The sequence below is a fragment of the Coenobita brevimanus genome, chromosome 116 (assembly GCF_032717465.1).
Source record: "Coenobita brevimanus isolate Jiangsu-jjx chromosome 116, ASM3271746v2, whole genome shotgun sequence".
Taxonomy (NCBI): domain Eukaryota; kingdom Metazoa; phylum Arthropoda; class Malacostraca; order Decapoda; family Coenobitidae; genus Coenobita; species Coenobita brevimanus.
Genome location: NC_137069.1, coordinates 30,084,214 through 30,102,914, shown reverse-complemented (window position 1 = coordinate 30,102,914; position 18,701 = coordinate 30,084,214).

Here is an 18,701-nt window from a genome sequence, read left to right as displayed (position 1 = left end):
AGTTTGACACAGCTCAGAGGCAGTCATAGGAACTTGAGTGTTAATACCGGTACCATTAACGCTTTAACGATCGGGGAAGCCGCTACTCTATGCCAGGCGACACTATACCACTGTTATTACTTAATAATGAATAATATTAGCCAGAGTGTTAAGAATGTAACCACTGACCGTCTCATCGCCAGGACAGCTCAAACATTTCTTTGGATGAGTGTAGGTACCGGTACTATTGCGGACATTAATACCATTACACATCAGTGCGATACATTGCGAGACAGTGAACAATGTCTTTTGAAGTCCAGTGTTGTGATACTAACAACCCAACAAACTTTTCAGAATGTTGTCCAAGAGTTTCATAATTGTTCATTCAAAAAGTGGATTGCTATTACTGACGGCAATAGTGGGCAGGTGAAGCTGTCAATATTGGCACCATGGACAGTTTCATGGCTGGGGTCTAGTGTTCTGTTGCAGGTAACGGCAGGCCAAAGTGACTCACAGGAACCAGAGAGCGTTGGTTGCGTCTCAGGAAATAAGTATCCCGTAATGATAGTCTTACCTTCAATAAAGCAGTCTTAATGAACACCTGAGCCATCAACACATGTGGCAGTGTTTTCTCAAGTCAGAGTTTTGCCGACGTGTAGCTCCAGTGCTGTGATTACCAGGCGCTGCTTGACTCCACCCCACTACACACATGCACTAATGAACTAGCATATTACTGCTTCTTTGGCAAACACACATTTCTTTTTTTAGTTTATGTGCGAGACTTGTCGCTGTGGCCGTTGTTTGTCTCGTCGTCGTTGTCGTTGTTGTTATTAACATCGTCATTGTTGTTGTTATTGTCGTTGTTGTTATTAACATCGTCATTGTTGTTGTTATTGTCGTTGTTGTTGAGGTCGTCGTCGTTATTGTTGTCGCCGTCAATGGTCTTGTTTTTTTTTCTCTTGAATTTGTCGTCGTTGTTGTTTTCGTTGTTTTTGTTATCTTCGTTATTGAGGTCGATGTTGTTTTCGTCGTCATCGTTGTTGGCATTATCGTTGCGTCATCGTCACTGTTGCCCTTGTAGTAATAATTGTTGTTGTAGTCTTTTGTCATCGTTGTTGTTGTTGTTCTCGTCTTAGCTGATGCTGTCGTCGTCACTGTTGCCCTTGTAGTAATAATTGTTGCTGTAGTCTTTTGTCAGTGTTGTTGTTCTTCTCGTCTTAGCTGATGCTGTCATCGTCACTGTTGCCCTTGTAGTAATAATTGTTGTTGTAGTCTTTTGTCAGCGTTGTTGTTGTTCTCGTCTTAGCTGATGCTGTCATCGTCACTGTTGCCCTTGTAGTAATAATTGTTGTTGTAGTCTTTTGTCATCGTTGTTGTTGTTCTCGTCTTAGCTGATGCTGTCGTCGTCACTGTTGCTGTCGTCGTCGTTACTGTTGTCAACATCGTCGTTGTTAATATTGCCGTCGTTCTTGATGTCATCAACGGTCTTGTTGTTGCCGTCATCGTCATTGTTGTTGCCTCTGTCGTTGTTGTCGGTGTCACTGTCGTTGTTGATGTTGTTGATAGTGATGTATATGTTATTATTATTACTTTTATCATCATCATCATCATCATTATCATCATCATCATCATCATCTGTCTGTCTGTCTATCTATAGCCAGATATCATTATCCCATACTTGGTGGTCATAAGTGAATCACCCCCAGTGTTGCCTTGTCCCCTGTCATGTTGTTGTCCTGCCCCCAACTCACACCCAACTCTCTCTTATATCTCTCCTTTCCATCCGTCCATATTATTCTCGATCTCCCCATCCCTCTCCCTCCCTCAGCCTCACTCACACACACTCTCCTCATTAGTCTCTCACTCTCCATTCTCTTCACGTGGCCAAAACACCTCAGTGTAATTCTTCTAAAGCTTTCTATCACGTCCACTGTACATCCACAATGCTCCTTCACTTCTTCATTTGTCAGTCTTTCTTTCCACGTAACTCCACATAATGCTTCCAAATAACTAATTTCAACTGCTCTCACTCTTGTCTGGAGTCCTTCCAACAAAATCCAAGTTTAGCGTCCAGTCGTTGGCGTGGGTATCACAATAATATCATCATCACTACAATCTTGTCTGGGACGGAGTCTGACGAGGTGTCCTTTTGGGTCGAGTTTCTTTGTTTGTTTGTTTTTTTTTGTTAGAAACATTACGGAAAAACGGCTGAATGTAATTACATGAAACTTTCAGGATATGTGTTCACTGGTCCGAAAGGAAAGTGATTAAATTATGGAGGTAACCAATTGACACTGAAAGGTCAAGATCAAAGTCATGGATTTTCATAGGGCTAAAACTTACAACCGATTGAAGATACAGATATTTACTATTACCAACGTACAGGTGTGGTATCTTGACCATATAATATGTAAATCTTGAGATATGGTTCTAGTTATCGTGTAGTCGAAGGTAGAAGTTAAAGATGGATACAGGGAGTTGATCTTAATTTATTACCTTCAAGGAAGAGATTTAAATTGAGCAGTGTATGTATTACACAGGAACGTAATCTACTAGCTAAGTCTCGTCGGACCCCTCTTCTCTCTTCCTGTCACCACAACCTTTTGGTTCTATGGCTAGCCCCTTTCTGACTCTAATTCTTCCATCCTACTCTATGAGGGTTAGTGTCACGTGCGCAAGACACATGTGAATGTTCGAGAAACCCGTGTGTCTGTGTGTATATAGTGTTTCCAGTGACAGTGTACGTGTGGCATTTTTTACAGAAATGCGGACTCATTTCCTTTCCCACTGAAGTCGCAAACACATTTCCTTTGGTCGAATCTCACTGACACATTTCCTATTCCCACACCTTGGCTGGTGCTTCAATCAATCTATCTGTCTATCCATCATGCTGTCTATTATGATTTGTATTTATAATATGGAGTCCTGACATAGGCGATCCTCCTACAAAATTCATCACTGACATGCCCTAATCTATTAATACATAATACTGATTATAATATTGAATAGACATAATATGCATGATAATATTGTAATGACCTAATAATATTCTAGAAACATGTTACATTGTAAACATATTGTATACATAATGGAGCAAATGCACTATAGTTAAAATGGGTATGGAATATTGTATAACATATTGTAAAATGTGTGTGTATAATATGCACATACATGCAAAAAATAGCTTAAGTTAAGATTATAGTAAGAGTTACTAAAAGATTTGTATTTTATATAGACATAATGATAATATTAATTAAATTGTTGTTCCCCCCCTTTTTAATAAAATCAACAATATTTACAAAATATTTACACTTCATTCAGGAGGTCTGACTTGAATGTGTACCCTGCTCCCAGTATGCTGACTCCAAGTTTGCAATTCTTGCATGCATTCTGTGCATTGCGAACAGCAGTACTGCAAATACAATGCAGAAGATTATAAAGACAGTAGGTGCTGGGCTATACACATAATATGGGTTGAACATACTCAAACTCAAATCTTCCCAGGGCTTCATTGTTTCATTGATCAGCTGCATAGTTTCAAACTTAGGTGAAGTCAACTTAATACCTGTGCTCATGTTTAAGTCCATATCAGGCAGTGGGTGGAAATGTTTGTGTGTATGATTGAGGATGGCGCAGTGATTGATGGTGGATAAAGTAGACATGGCTGGTGTAAATACCGCACAGTAGTCTGGTGCTATGTATAATCCTGATGCCGAAGTATGAGAGGGTGGTATATCTGGACAGATTATGTAAACTGATGTGTTATGAGTGAAAGACGAAAACTTTGAGTGTCCGATGCGCTGACGGTGTATAAGCTTATCTGGAGCAAAAGTGAAGTTGCAGTGGTGATCAATATCCTGATTTCTTATGATAGCCATTTCACAAGGGACTGTTCCAGTAGGCTGAAACGTGAAGATGTACGCAGGACAAAGATGAACAGCATGTAAGGATGTGTGGCACTTTCGTTCAATCGTTGATTCACTTGCGAAAGTGACAGTGTTCCGTCTCTTGGAGACCATGATGAGTTCGGTGTCTGTGTCGATGTTGATGATGACCAAGGTGTTATTATTCTTAGAGGGGAAGGGGTATATTTGATATACAGTGAACAGGTCGTCAGTTATAAATGTTACATGAACTACTACTGATGTTGGTGTTAGTGTTGCTTCTAAATATGGATAATATAACATGAAATCTCTTCCCCGGAACAAAAGCTTCAAACTATGTTTCTGTATGCCTTGACCAATTATCTGACGTAGCTCATGAACTGGAAGTAGGTCAAATGTGGTTCTACCATTACCAGCATTTGCAATTCCTTGCCTAAGTGCCCTGTAACAAACTCTAGTGTTATCTAGCTGGAGTATAATTGTGTCAACATGTTCCGTGATGATGGAGAAGTGTTGGAAAAGTGTTATGTTCCCTTCCATGGCATTTATTTTGTCCACACTCTGGTGAGTTATACTTTCTGCCTTTCTTAGATTTTTCACGATCGTCTTCAGTGCTGAGTTTTGACTGTCAACTAGCTTCTGTTGATATGTCAGTACCTGGCAATTGTATTAAATTTGTTGTTTCTCTTCAAGATCTTCCTTTGTAGCCAATCCAAAGATGTTCCCTAGACTTGCACCACCCAAGTCGAACAAACCGCGCCTTTCACGTGTACGTGTGATGTTGTTCGTGTCCATAAATGCCTCCGTTCCACGAGATGGGATAGCTTGGATCATGATGAGCATGATTGATTTAGCTTGTTCCATCTTCCATTTCGCTAACTTCACGATTTCAGTCACTTCCTTTGTGTTATGAGCTTCTAAAACATATATTCCTACCATAAAGTCCAGTGTCCTCAGTGGTTTGACAATATTCTCCAAATAAGCAGGTAATTCATATAAGACGTCCAAACTAATTTCAGTACTCATGATATCTTTCACGAATGCTGTCGAGGCCGTTGGAGCTATGAGGCATCCTTGCTGTACTATATGTTAAGGGTCTAAGTGAGCATATCCTCTTGCTATGTAGAGGAGAATCCATGGTATAAGTCCCCTCATCGTTACCTACCGAAAAAAAAAAAAAATCTATTAATTTACTAATAAAGTCATACTGTGGTTGATGATAGTGATGATTTGCATTACAACTGGCTCGTGGAGAACAATAACTTTTCTCGTTGTTTTACTTGTAGAAGGAGTTTAAATCGATACCTAGCTCATGTAAATGCTGTATTGTGGCATTTGTAGCGACAGTTGCACCAATTTTTGTGTGTTTGTTATGAGATCTTAATTTATTTTTGTATGTATTGATTTCCTCTAGTTTATTGTCACAGAGAGTGTTCGGTGTTTCAGTTGTGTCCGAGGTTCCATAATTGCTGGCTAAATTCCTTGGGACCCTTTTTAAATGATCAACAGGATTTTGTTTTTCTTCGCCACTCGACAGTGACTTAATTACTACCTTGTCTGCAGTCTTCTTAATCACGCTGTATGGACCTTGAAGTTTCGGTGATAGTTTATTGTCTCTCGTATGAATGATACCATAGACAATGTCCCCTAAGCTGATAGGTGATTCTTTTGCCCTTTTATTGAATGACTCCGACATTTCTTCCTTGGACATCGATAACTGTTTCTTTACCGTTTTATGTATTTCCTGGAATTCACGCAAATGGAGTTTAGGATAATCGTCATAACTATATACTGTTAAATTTTCACCTTTTAGAATATCGTGAGGTAATTGTTTGTCTCCCCCGTATATAATGAAATGTGGTGAGTCTCCAATAGATTTATAAATTGCTTCGTTAACTGAAGCTTTCGCTCTGGGAATCCAATCATCCCAGCTTCCATAACTGTCACTGAGAATGTGTCGTAGCAAATCCAGCACGCTTTTGTTTTGTCTCTCTACCAGCCCATTGGATGCTGGGTGATAGGCTGTGATATTTACCTTTTTTATATTGTATTGTTTACATATAAATTATCTTGCAAGATTTCGGAATTAAACTCACCCCCATTATCACTTATTAATACCTTTGGGTTGAGAGACGACATATAATATTATCTATAATTGCCCTTGCCACTGTTTCGGCTGTCTTATCCTTAGCTGGGGCTAAAATTACATATCTTCAGAAGTGGTCTGCAGCCACGAATAGATACTGATTATTAATGTAGGATAAGGGTAACTTAACTAAGTCAACGGCGACAACGTCCCACGGTTGGTTAGGTACGGGGTATATCCCTATAGGTGCAGGTGTTAACTTGTAGCCTTTGTGTCTCGCACATGACTCACATTGGTCTATATGACTATATATATTTGTTCGTAACGATGGCCAGTAGTATAACAGCCTGGCTTGTCTAACTGTACTATCCTTGCCAGGATGTCCTGCATGTGGACTATCGTTTATTAGCCTTAATACTTGAGGTATCATTTCACTGGGTACTACTATTTGTTTTTTATTTTTTCTATGGATTGGTTGTCCTGAGTTGATTCTATGTAAGGCATTATTGACTATTGTGAATTGTTCCAGTGGTATTTGTAGCTTTGGTAATTGTATGTCCGCACCACTTTCCAATTTGTATATGACTTTAGACCATGTTGGATCAAGTCTCTGTGCTTTCGAGATTTCATCATGGTTTGGGATGCTTCCCTTGAGGTCTAATGCCGCAACATGAACTGTCCTCGGGTTCCTAGATAGTGCATCAGCGACTAAATTTATTTTGCCTTGTATGTAGTGAATATGTACCTTGTAGTTATCAACTATATATTTCCATCTTGCTCTCCTCCCAGAGAGTTTTCTTTGAACATGTCCACGAGCTACTAGCTATTACGTATTGTATTAAGATATTTTAGAGCCCTGACATTATTAGAGTTCCTGTTCTAAGTTGTATCGTTCAGGGTAAAAATAAACAGTCTGACCTACCTGAATCTGTCCAGGTCAAAGTCGGTCACATGTTGAAGTTGTGATTACCCTGAAGGTCAAACAGATACGGCTCGGCAAAAAACCCTCGCCAAGGATGTATTTTCATAATAAACAGAATTTCATTAAATGGGCATAATTTCCATCAGGAGGTTTGAAACTCCGCCTTCTGGACACCTTGAATAAGAGGATGTAATTTATATTTATTATGCCGCCTCCAGACGATTTTATTCGCCTTAGGACAACCAACAGTTGTTATGGTTAACTCAAGATATATATATATATATATATATATATATATATATATATATATATATATATATATATATATTTGTGTGTGTGTGTGTGTGTGTGTGTGTGTGTGTCTCTCTCTCTTGGGCACACTGCGTTTAAAAGACTGTAGGTCATAGGCAGTAGGAAATACAGAGTAAGGAAGTTAACAAGTACCATTCAGAGAGTGTTTCGTACCCAGCATAAAATCGCGTGTCGATGGCAATAATAAAGCAGAGAGTACGTTATGATGAAGCGGTTAAATCCTACACGACAAGCCTATAAGATCAGTCGTTTTTTCGCTGGTATCGGACACTGCGCAGCACTTCTGAATGATCTTTACCATATTACGCCTTGGCCCGTAATCTCGTCGGATTAGGAAGCTCCCTTAACCTCTTCCTAAGCGATTTATTTTGTATACTACACCTTGCCGTCCTCTTCCTTGTTACTAAATCATTCTAATATCACCCTACTCTGCATAAACAATGTATAATAAGATATTAGCCAACAGTACCCAAAAATAAATCGCTAAGGAAGAGGTGTGAGAGATCTCCCATAACCTCGGAGAATACGAGCACTTAACCCATTACCAACAATGTCGTCATTCATACTTATTCATATTTAACGTTACATGTTTTTGTTCGGTTAGGATAGGATTTTCAAACTGCAGTAGACAACGCCTTCACTGTCAATATGAGAGACGTATGAGGACAGAAATCGAAATATAGTGTTGATGATGATGATGATGTTGATGATGACATTTTTGTTTCTGAAAATACCAAGAAATATCAAACGCCTCATCAAGTTAAGGGTGGTAGTGTTAGTATGGAAATGCATCCCAGAGAGAGAGAGAGAGAGAGAGAGAGAGAGAGGGAGGGGCGGGGAGGAGGTCAACCACCTCCTCTTCCCTTTTACCTCCTTGGATCACCCCAGTTGGTAAGAGCACATTTGTGTTCTACGCCTCACCAGGTACAGAAGCAGCGGGAAGTGAAGAGCACTTCAGCACTCACACAGTTGCCTCTTTGTTTATCTCACCATCTACAAGTAAGAGACTTTAGTGGAGACTGTTTTCAATCCCTTCGTTGCAACAGAATTTTTCTGCTATATTGTTGATCCACACAGATGATTTTATTTTTTTCATTTAAAAAATCTTCACTTCGACGACCATTTACTTTTTAAATCCCTTCTGAATGTTATGCTACTACAGGCAAAAACTTGTACCAGTTTTAGAAGGGACATTTTGCATTGAAGGATTTCTTGAAATCTATAGACTTTTCACATCGAAAGTATATCCAAAACAGAATGAAGCCATCTTGAGATACCAAGACTAACTATACCAGACATCTGCAGATAACAGGAGTGAAATATGTCAAACATTATCGGGCTAAGAAAGTTAAACACATAACTTCTATAAGTTCTAGGGTTAACCCTAGAAAGCTAACCCCGGGTTAATCACACCCGGTAGCTTAGACTATTTCTTTCAGTATATAGGTGTGGATCTGAAAAGAAAAACGCTATAATTACATGACAGTCACGCTTCCTTTAGACCTGCGATGGCGAGGTGGGTTCGTGCCCCACACTGATGAGGGTGCCTTAGGGCACGCTGTTATTCCACATGTAGTTTATATATAAACAATATGTCAATCATCGTGGCCGGAAGAGCTGAAATTCTCTACCACCCACACTGCAATAGGTCGGGGTGTGTGGATCTGAAAAGATAACTTTATAGCTTAATCAGGTGATGGTCAGACATCTTCATAGACCTGCTGTGGCGAAGTGGGTTTGAGCCACACACTGATGAGGGTGCTTTACGGGACGAAGGTCTCCCCCAACCTTTTTCAGTAATCCTTAACTGAGCCAAATCCTCTGCCACGTTTTGTCTCCAGACTTCTCTGTCTCATTGCTACTCCCTCCTGTCTGGCTTTTCTTCTGGTACGCTTACAATCTCTTGGAGTCCAGTCAGTCAGTCTCTTGCTCCATCGGTTATCCCATATTCTTGCTTCTTGACCTGAGCACCTCAGTTTCAGTTCTTTTATAACTTCTATAATGTCATTGACTTTTCTCTGTTCTCTCACCCATGTTGCTCTTTTCCTGTCTTTTAGAGCTTTCACGGACATTGACCTATCCACTGCTCTTTGAGAACGGATTAGTTGATTTTCCATCGAAATGACAGTTTCCAGGTCTCACAACCTTACATCATACCAGGTATTAGGCCTTCGTTATATACTCTTCGTTTCATACATGTTGGCAAGCTAATTTTCCTTACACAGTATCTCTGTGTTTACCGAAAGCTTTCCATTCTATTGCAATGCGTATTTCTATGTCGGTATCATGGTCTTTCACTAGTTTTAGTATTTGCCCTAGTAATTGTTCTCCTCGACTTCCTCAAGAATTTCTTTGCTCATTCTGATGAGGCCATTGGGTGTATTTGTATTAAACATTAGCTTTTCGACCGTTCATCTTCACCTCTACTTTGAGATGACTCTATTTAGGTCATTTAACATTTCTTGCTGTGTCTGCTGTTTCTGTGATTAGGACACTGTCTTCTGCAAATATTAAACTGTTTAGTTTTCCCCATGTATGTTTACTCCTTTGTTCTCCCAGTCCGGCTTTCTGAAAATGTTTTCTAGGCATGCTGTAAAACAACTGGGTGAAATTGTATCTCCCTGTCACATGTCCATCTCAGTCTTAATTTTTTCCGTGTCTTTGTTTAATTTTACTGTAGCAGTTCCTTCTGTATGTATGTTTTGGAGCAGTTTTACAATGTTCCTATTTACCTCTTGTTACTGCAATGAATTTATATTGCTATGTGCTCCACTGAGTCAAAAGCCTTTTCATAATCAGGAAAACCTAAGCACAATGGTTTATTATATAATGTATTTATCTCAATTGGCTGATTGAATGTGTGTAGATGATCAGCAGTTGCATACCCACTTCGGAATTCTGCCTGTTCCTGAGGGTGGTTTTCTTCCAAATATTTTTATTACTCTTTTCGTAAGGATTTTAGTGAAGTGTTTGTAAATAACTGGCAGTAAACTGATGGGTCCATGGTTACTAAGATCTTTTGAGTCACCTTTTTTGTTATGCAAAATAACTATTGTATTAGACCCATGCTTTCGGAATTTTCTTCTTTATACATCAAGTAAATAATTGGGCGAGCCTGTTCTATTCCTCTACTGCGTCCAACAGTAAATTTGTTACTATTTCATCTTCTTCTGGGGAGTTAACTCGTGTGAACGGAAGAGTTAGCTACTGGTACTAGTTTCTTTGATGCATGTGATTCTTTGTAAAATTCTTCATCTCTCTTCACCATCCTCGCCCTGCATTGAATGACTTCACCATTTTGCTCTTTCAGTGATAAAATTGTTTGCTCTCCTAATGCCATTCTATTTCGGCCCCTTGAAGACATTTCCCTTTTCTGGAGGTTTCTTTGATCTGATTCATGTCTCTCACTGTCTCTGGCTCTGTCTCTGTCTCTGTCTGTCTGTCTGTCTGTGTCTGTCTGTCTGTCTGTCTGTCTCTCTCTCTCTCTCTCTCTCTCTCTCTCTCTCTCTCTCTCTCTCTCTCTCTCTCTCTCTCTCTCTCTTGTTTATAAGCTTACTTGATTCTGCTCTTTCTGTTTCATCTTTGTTTTTGCTTTCATCTTTTTTTTTTTTTTCAAGAGCTCGAGATTGGCTTTTGAATACGTATTGGCTTTGGTTGTATTAGATTTCCCTGCTGCCTCCACTGGTTCTCTTAATAACCTACCATTGTTAGCCTCAACTTAAGTCACACACAGCATAACTTAGAACCTGAAATCTGCTTGTTATTTCTAACTGAAAGGCTACTTTGTTTTCGCTTTCATTTATTGGGCATATCTTTTATTGATAGTCAGTTTCTATCTTTCACTTCTGAAACTGACTCTGGGTGTGCATAACCCAACCATTCTTTGGTCATTTCTCATATATACTTTGTTGATAACTGTGACCTTTATGATCATGTTAGTCTTATCTGCTATAGTGAAGTCGATTTCATTCTTTGTTTCTCCATTACGACTTCTCCTGGTCCATTTTCTCTCTGTTCTTTTGTTAAAGCATATGTTCATTATTCTCATGTTGCACATTTTAGCAAAATTTACCACATTTCACCTCTGCCATTCCTTTCTGACACTCTGAATATTCTCATACATGCTTCTCCATTTTTCAATTTGCCAAATTTTGCACTGAAGTCGTCCTTGATTATCGTATATGTGGTCTTTTCTTTTTCCATAATCTGAGAGATGTCCTCAATGAATGTTTCTTCATCTGAGCTTTAAGAAGTCGGTGCATATGCTTGCATTACATTCAGGGTGTACCGGTATCTTTTGCAAAGTTTAATTACAATCCATGCTACTCTGTCAGGTACAATGGTGATTTTAACTATGTTTTCTGCAAGATTTCTGTTAATTAGAAACCCTACACCACAAACTCTTTCATTTTGCCTTCCTCTATAGTAAACTAGGTGGTTGTTACTGTCTTGGAGCTGAATTAATTTTTCTTCATTTTTGTGGATCTCATTCAGACCTACAATATCCCATCTAATGTCCTCTAAGTCAGTAATTAAGGTATCAAGTTTGTAATCTTCTATGAGGCTTCTTACATTGTACATGTAGATCTTCATGGATTTCATTTCGTTTAATGTCCCAGTATTTGATTTGCTGGGACAATGTCTACTCAATTTCAGTGGCCCATTGCCTGTAAGCACAGGAGGCAGTGCAGTTGGACCTTTAGTAGACGATGATCCAATAAAAATATCTGCATAATTATTAATAGTAGAATTCATGTTTGGTTGTGGGGACTGTGACAAATAATCTCGCCTCCCTGCCACATTATTTCTGGTGAAATGAAATTTTCGTGCCACCTTATTCAGTATATTCTGTGAAAACCTATGTATGTCTAAGGGGTCCCATGGTTCACACCGTCTAAGATGGTACCTCAAACATCTGCAAGGCCTTCCCCTTTCAATTAAATTTTGTTCCTATACATGACAGCAGGACAACTGAAGCGAAGTTGCAAACCTCGGATCCTCCCAACAATCAAGCCAGTGCTCTGGAGGGTAAAGGTGGTGGTGGTGGTGGGGGGGGGGATAATATTGTGCCATTTGTATTCTATGTCGGCAGATTTTTGGCATTTATCCTCTTTTTTTTATCTTTTTTATACAGTTCACGACCTGGCCTGACCCAACCTAGAGCAAGGCACGGGTGCTCAGCTTGATTACCACAGAGTGCACCACTAGACATGTTGCCACCAAAGCACAATATTATTTATAATTTATCAAAACATTTTGTTGCTTATGGTTACTATACTGACAAATTTCAGTTTAGACAGATTCTAACACCGGTAATTTATACTAGCATTAAAAAAAATAACAATTTATAAATCATGGAGACGTCTGTAAGCAACACTATCTTGGCCTAGTGGGTGAGGCACTTGTGTGATTACCATAGCAACCCCCACACACCTCTGCACACATCCAGACGGTGCTTCAGTCCACCACAGCCAGGAAACTGGATGTCATAATGCACAAGTTTTTCATTCTGTTATTAAACACAAAGATGTTTGCCATTCATGACTGCTGAGCATTACTTTGCTAGGAATATGTCCTGAAATAAATCCCCACTGAGGGGAGTCGCCTTGACGTGGTGGCGGGGCTTGAAGCATGGCTGACAGTGCCACCTACTTTGGAGACAAGCCTACCTTTGTAGGGTTTGGCATTTGTCGGTCTCGTGGACCAAACACCCCCTACATCACTGGTGGAGGAGGCCTGTTGGTGATGTTAGTCCCTTCCCACTTGCCATCTAGGGTGGGACTGTTAACTCCCCACGTGTTTGCTGTGCGTGGCGTCCCATAATGCTGGGAGACGGGAGTCCTGGGGGTTGAGCGATGCTGCACAATGTGCCCTGCAGCTAGCAATACATCATTTGGCTGGTCATGCATTGGCTAGGGTCAAGTGGGCACTGGGGGGCTTGGTGGCTCCTATCGTCCTGGGGTCACCCTAGCCCAGGTCCCCTGGTGGTTACCTGTGTATACTCTCCTGCTGCCCCTGAGGTCGCCTGTGGCATATGGCCTCCCCTTGCTGGGCTCCATCGTGGGTGAGGGGGTTGGGAATGAAGTTTTTGTTTATTATTATTATGGATATGAATAATGTGCCTTGGCCTGCCTCTCTCCCAGACCTAAGTGCGTCTTCTCGACCTTCACTTATAGCCACTCTGGAACCCTTCCAGTTTCCATGTGGCTCCATGGGGGATTCGGCCTCCCCTGCCTTGCCTCCCCGGTCCAGTGGCTCCCATAACAAGGGTCGCAGGCGGGGGACAAGAAATGTACCTGTCCCTCAGGGCCCCCATGAGCGAGATTCAGATAATTTTTTGGTTGCTCCTCCTCCTGCAACTTTGTCAAGTTCATAGTTGTTCGTGGCCCTGCTGGGGTGGACCTCCAAAGGTGCGATATTTTTTGCACACATAGAGAACTTGTTGCTGCTTGTGGTGCCGCCCCTAAAGTAGTTCCACAGGCTGATGACAGTTTGTTGGTGGAGGTTTCTGACCTTTCCCAGAGTGCAGCCATTCTATCTCTGTCCATGGTTTCCGGTCAGTCTGTTGCATGTTTCCCCCATGCTTCATTGAATTATTCTCGTGGCATTGTGTATGCTAAGGAATTGCTGATTTACGATGAGGCACGCCTTGTTGAAGAGTTGTCAGCCCACAATGTGATAAAGATTGAGAGGATTAAGAAGAAGATGAATGGTGACCTTGTGCCAACTCCATCCTTGATTGTGACTTTTGCTTCATTGAGCCTCCCTGCTGTTCTTAATGCTGCGTGCTAACGGTACAGAGTTAGTCCCTGTGTCCCTATGCCTCATAGATGCTTCCACTGTCAGCACTTGGGTCATACTGGTTGAACTTGTAGGTGTCTTGCCCTGGGTCTTCCAGCAGTCTGTGTGTCATGTGGTACAGATGTTCATGAGGGTATGGAATGCCCTGGTCCTGTATCTTGTGTCATTGTGGTGGTGAGCACGCTGCTTCTTCTAAATCTTGTGATCATTACAAAATGGAACATGAAATTCTGTCTCTCAGAGCCACAGAGAGGCTGAGTTTTACTGAAGCTAAGGACCGTGTCATGCCTATGTATGTCTGCCCAGGTGTGTCCTTTGGTTCTCTTCTTTCTAGGTCAAAGCCTGCTGTGCGCCGTCATGGATCCCCTGCTCCTTATTCTGACCATCCTCCTCGTCCCTTGTCAGATACTGGACGTACTACTTCTCCTCCTCGTGGTCTCCCAAGGACTCCGGTACTTTGCAGTCTACATCTCGTCCGGCTGCTGCTCCTGTACCAGCTGCTACTCCTGTATCAGCTGCTACTACTGTGCCGGCTGACACTCTTGTATCAGCTGCTACTCCCACACCGACTGCTGCCCCTGTACTATCTGCTCACTCTGCTACTGATGTTCAGTCTTCTCTACAGTGTGTCTCTACACTTTCTAGTGGCTCTGGTGTAGAGATGGAGGTTGCATTCACCAACCTCAAACGGGTGAGGAGTGAGGAGTCTTTGGGTGACTCCCCTCCTTCTAAGGGTCAAACTTCTATACTGCATGAGGATTCTGAGGGGGCTCTTCGCTCGACAACCCAGCCAGTGGTGGCGTCTATGTCGGTGGGTGTTCGTGATGGTCTTTCTAGGATTCCAGTCCCTGCCCCTTGCTCAGGTGTGGTGGGATCTGGGTCTTTAGATACTCAAAAGCCTCGGTTGCTTGCTCCCTCTGATCTGGCACCCAGCAGCCAACCTTTGACTGATTCAGTTGGGGAGGGTTTGATTGGCCCCAAGGTGCCAGTCAGACCCCCACTTGGGTGTGCGGACGAGGCGAGTGAATCTTCCAGGAAGGTCTCTGTGCTTCGGGTTTATCCTGGCGATGGGAGGGAAATGTCTCTGGGTAAAGGTCCTTCCACCCATGGAAACTCTAAATCCGTACTGTCTTCTTGGTTGGTGAGGCAGTGCTCCACGCCAAGGAAGAAGGGCTTTCACACCCTTCCCAATAAGGTTGTTCCATAGCCTTGGTGTTTCTCAATTCCTATCATTTAACACTAATCAATATGTCTCAATCAGTACCAATTTGTCTTCAGTGGAATTGTAGAGGTGCCATGGCAAGCTGGGAGGAATAGTAGTTATTGCTTTCTGCTCTGAGCCCACTCTGTGTCTGTCTCCAGAAGACAATGGTGGGGGAAAGACCGTTTCCTTCTATCAGGGGGTATGAGGTCTTCCATGCATCTCCTCCTGGTGGTTATAGCAGTGGATGTGCCATTTTGTGCCGATCTGATGTCCCCTTTATTTCCTTTGCATTACAGTCTCCCCTTCAAGTTCTAGCAGCACTGATGCACTTTGGGAGGTGCTGTACCATCTGTTGTCTGTACCTTCCACCTTCCGTTCCTGTTATGCGTGCTGATCTGGAGACCCTTATCAGTCAACTTCCACCCCCTTTTTTACTCCTTGGTGACCTTAATGGCCGCCATCTTTTGTGGGGTGACTCACTTTCCAATCCCCGGGGTGATCTTCTTGCTTCTTTGGTTGGGGATTTAGATTTGGTTGCCCTAAACGATGGGAGGCCGACCCATTTTCATGTTCAGACTGGCACATATTCTGTCATTGACCTTACCATCTCCTCCTCTGATTGTGCCCTTGATTTTTCTTGGGAGGTTTAGGATGATCTGCATGGTAGTGACCATTAACCTGTAGTGGTCCAGACTACTCACTGTGTTCCTGCAGCCCGTATGCCACGCTGGTGTCTGGATAGGGCTGATTGGTCTCTCTTTGAGGAACTACTTGCATTTACTGACAAGGTTACTGATTTTTCAACTATCGATGATGCTGAACGTTATTATACTAAGACTCTTCTCTCGGCAGGGGTTCATTCCATCCCACGGACTTCTGGTGTTTTTTCCCGGAGATCTGTGCCATGGTGGAATGATGACTGCTCTATTGCAAAAGGAGCTTACAAACCGGCTGCCCGTCAGTATTTTGCCAACTGTGATGTTGTTTTTCTGAAAATCCAGTTTCGCAAAGGATGTGCACACTATCGATGGGTCATGAAGAATGTACGCCGTAACTCGTAGAGGTCGTATGTTTCTACAGTTACATCCTCTACTCCAATGCCTATGGTGTGGTAAAAGGTAAGATTTCTGTTAGGTTCTCCCCTGCCTCCCCACCAGTGTTGCGACTTCATGGAAATCTTGTATCTGCACCAGGTGCAGTAGCCTTTACTCTTGCAAATCAGTTTTGTGCTGTCTCAAAAAAGGATCCTTCTAAGCCATATGCTAGCTTTTGTAGGAATCAGGAGAGGCTGGGTCTTGACTTTTGCTCTGTGGTGGAGAGCCATATAATGTAGACTTCAGCCTCCGTGAGCTGTATGCTGCCCTCTTGGAGTGTGGTGACACTGCTCCTGGGCCTGATGACATTCCATATGCTCTGCTCCGTCATCTCCCAACCGAATCAATATAGTTTTTATTGGACCTTTTTAACAGGGTATGGAGGGAGGGCTTTCTTCCCAAGAGTTGGAAGTTGGGTATTGTCCTCCCCATTCCCAAGACCGGTAAGGACCACTCCCATGTCTCTAACTATTGCCCTATCACCTTAACATCATGTATGTGCAAGCTATTTGAAAAGATGGTTAATGTCAGGCTTGTGTGGTTTCTAGAGAAGGGTTGCTATCTCTCGCCTTCACAGAGTGGCTTTCATAAATTACGGTGTACTTCAGACAACCTTATCAGGCTCGAAGCATCTATCTGTGAAGCTTTGCCTCTAAGCAACATCTTGTGGCTGTGTTCTTTGATCTTGAGAAGGCTTATGATACTGCCTGGCACCATGGCATCCTTCAACAACTTCATGCCTTTGACTTACGTGGTTGCCTGCCTGTGTTGCTTGGAGACTTCTTGACTGATTGTGTGTTTCGAGTTCGTGTGGGTTCTACCCTCGCTGCGCCACTATGCCAAGAGGAAGGTGTCCCACAGGGGAGTGTCTTAATTGTTTCTCTGTTTGCGGTGGCCATTAATGGTATTCTTGACACTGTGCCTGTTGAGATATCCTCATCCCTTTATGTGGATGATTCAGCTGTATGGTTTTCTGGCTCCCGCATCTCTGCTATTGAGCAGCATAAGCAACTTGACTTGGACAAGATTTCTGCCTGGGCCACTTCCAAGGGTTTTCGATTTTTCTCTTCTAAGACTGTGGCTATGCAGTTTTGTAGGATGAGAGGGGTACACCCGGACCCCGATTTCCAGCTTTGTGGCAGGAGACTCCGTAGTGTGGCAGAGACGAAATTCTTGGGCCTGACGTTAGACAGCCGTTTGACTTGGGTTTCACATTTGGCAAATCGTAAAGCATGATGTATGAAGACTCTCAGTCTATTGAGGGTTCTGTCCCATACATAGTGGAGTGCAGATCGGAGGACACTTCTGCATTTATTTCAGGTTTTTGTAACCTCCAGGCTGTCATATGGCTGCGAGGTCTACTCCTCTGCCACAGAGTCCAGACTAAAAACTCTAGATGCTATCTATCATGCTGGTCTTCACCTTGCAACTGGAGCTTTTCGGTCATCTCAGATTCCCCCCTTGTTGGTGGAAGCTGGTGTGCCTCCCTTAGATCTACTGCGTCAGTCTGTTGCAGCATGTTGCTGGCTCCGGATTCGTTGCCTTTCAGACTCACTTGTCTGTGAGTGTGCGATGCAACAGTCCTGTTTTTTTTTATATTATAGTAGACACCCTCTCTTGCCTCGTCCGTTTGGTTATAGGGTTTGGGATATCATGGAGGAGTTTGGTTTATCGGCAATACCTGTCAGTCCTGTTCGGATCCCAAGGGTTGCGCCATGGACCTTGCTCAAGGTAAATTTCTGCAGGTTTTTTGCAGGCTCAAAGGATTCTGTCGCTCCTCAGTGTCTTTTAGTTATTTTTTAGAACATTCTTCTAGTCATGGTGGTTCTGTGCCTGTGTATACTGATGGTCCTAAATCCACCTCTGGTGATGGTTTTGGAGTAGTGTTTCTTAATTTTAGCCGTGGAGGTAGTCTTCTTTTGGCTGCCTCAGTTTTTACTGCAGAGTTAACAGCTGTCGTTTTAGCCCTGAAGTTGGTGTGTGTTGACTCTAGCAATTTATTTACTATTTTTAGTGACTCTCAAGGGGTGCTTTTGGCTCTGGACTCTTTTAACTCTTCCCATCCTATAGTTTTAGCTATTTTGGAATGGCTGTTCCTCATTTTTCGTCGGGGGAAGAGAGTGGATTTCTGCTGGGTTCCCTCACATGTTGGTGTCATTGGTAATGGAAGGGTAGATGCAATAGCTAAGGCTGCGGCTTTGTGACCTGTACGTGCTCCTTGTCCTCTACCTGCCACTGATTTACGCCTTCCACTATTATCTGCTGTTCGTGCTTGTTGGCAGTTGAGGTGGGATAGCGTTCCTGTCAGCAAGTTAAAGGAAGGCACGAAGTTCGTCTTCCAGAGAGTTTGTTTTACAACGCCTCGTAAGTTAGAGACTGTTCTGGCTCGCCTTCACATTGGACATACCAAGCTCACATG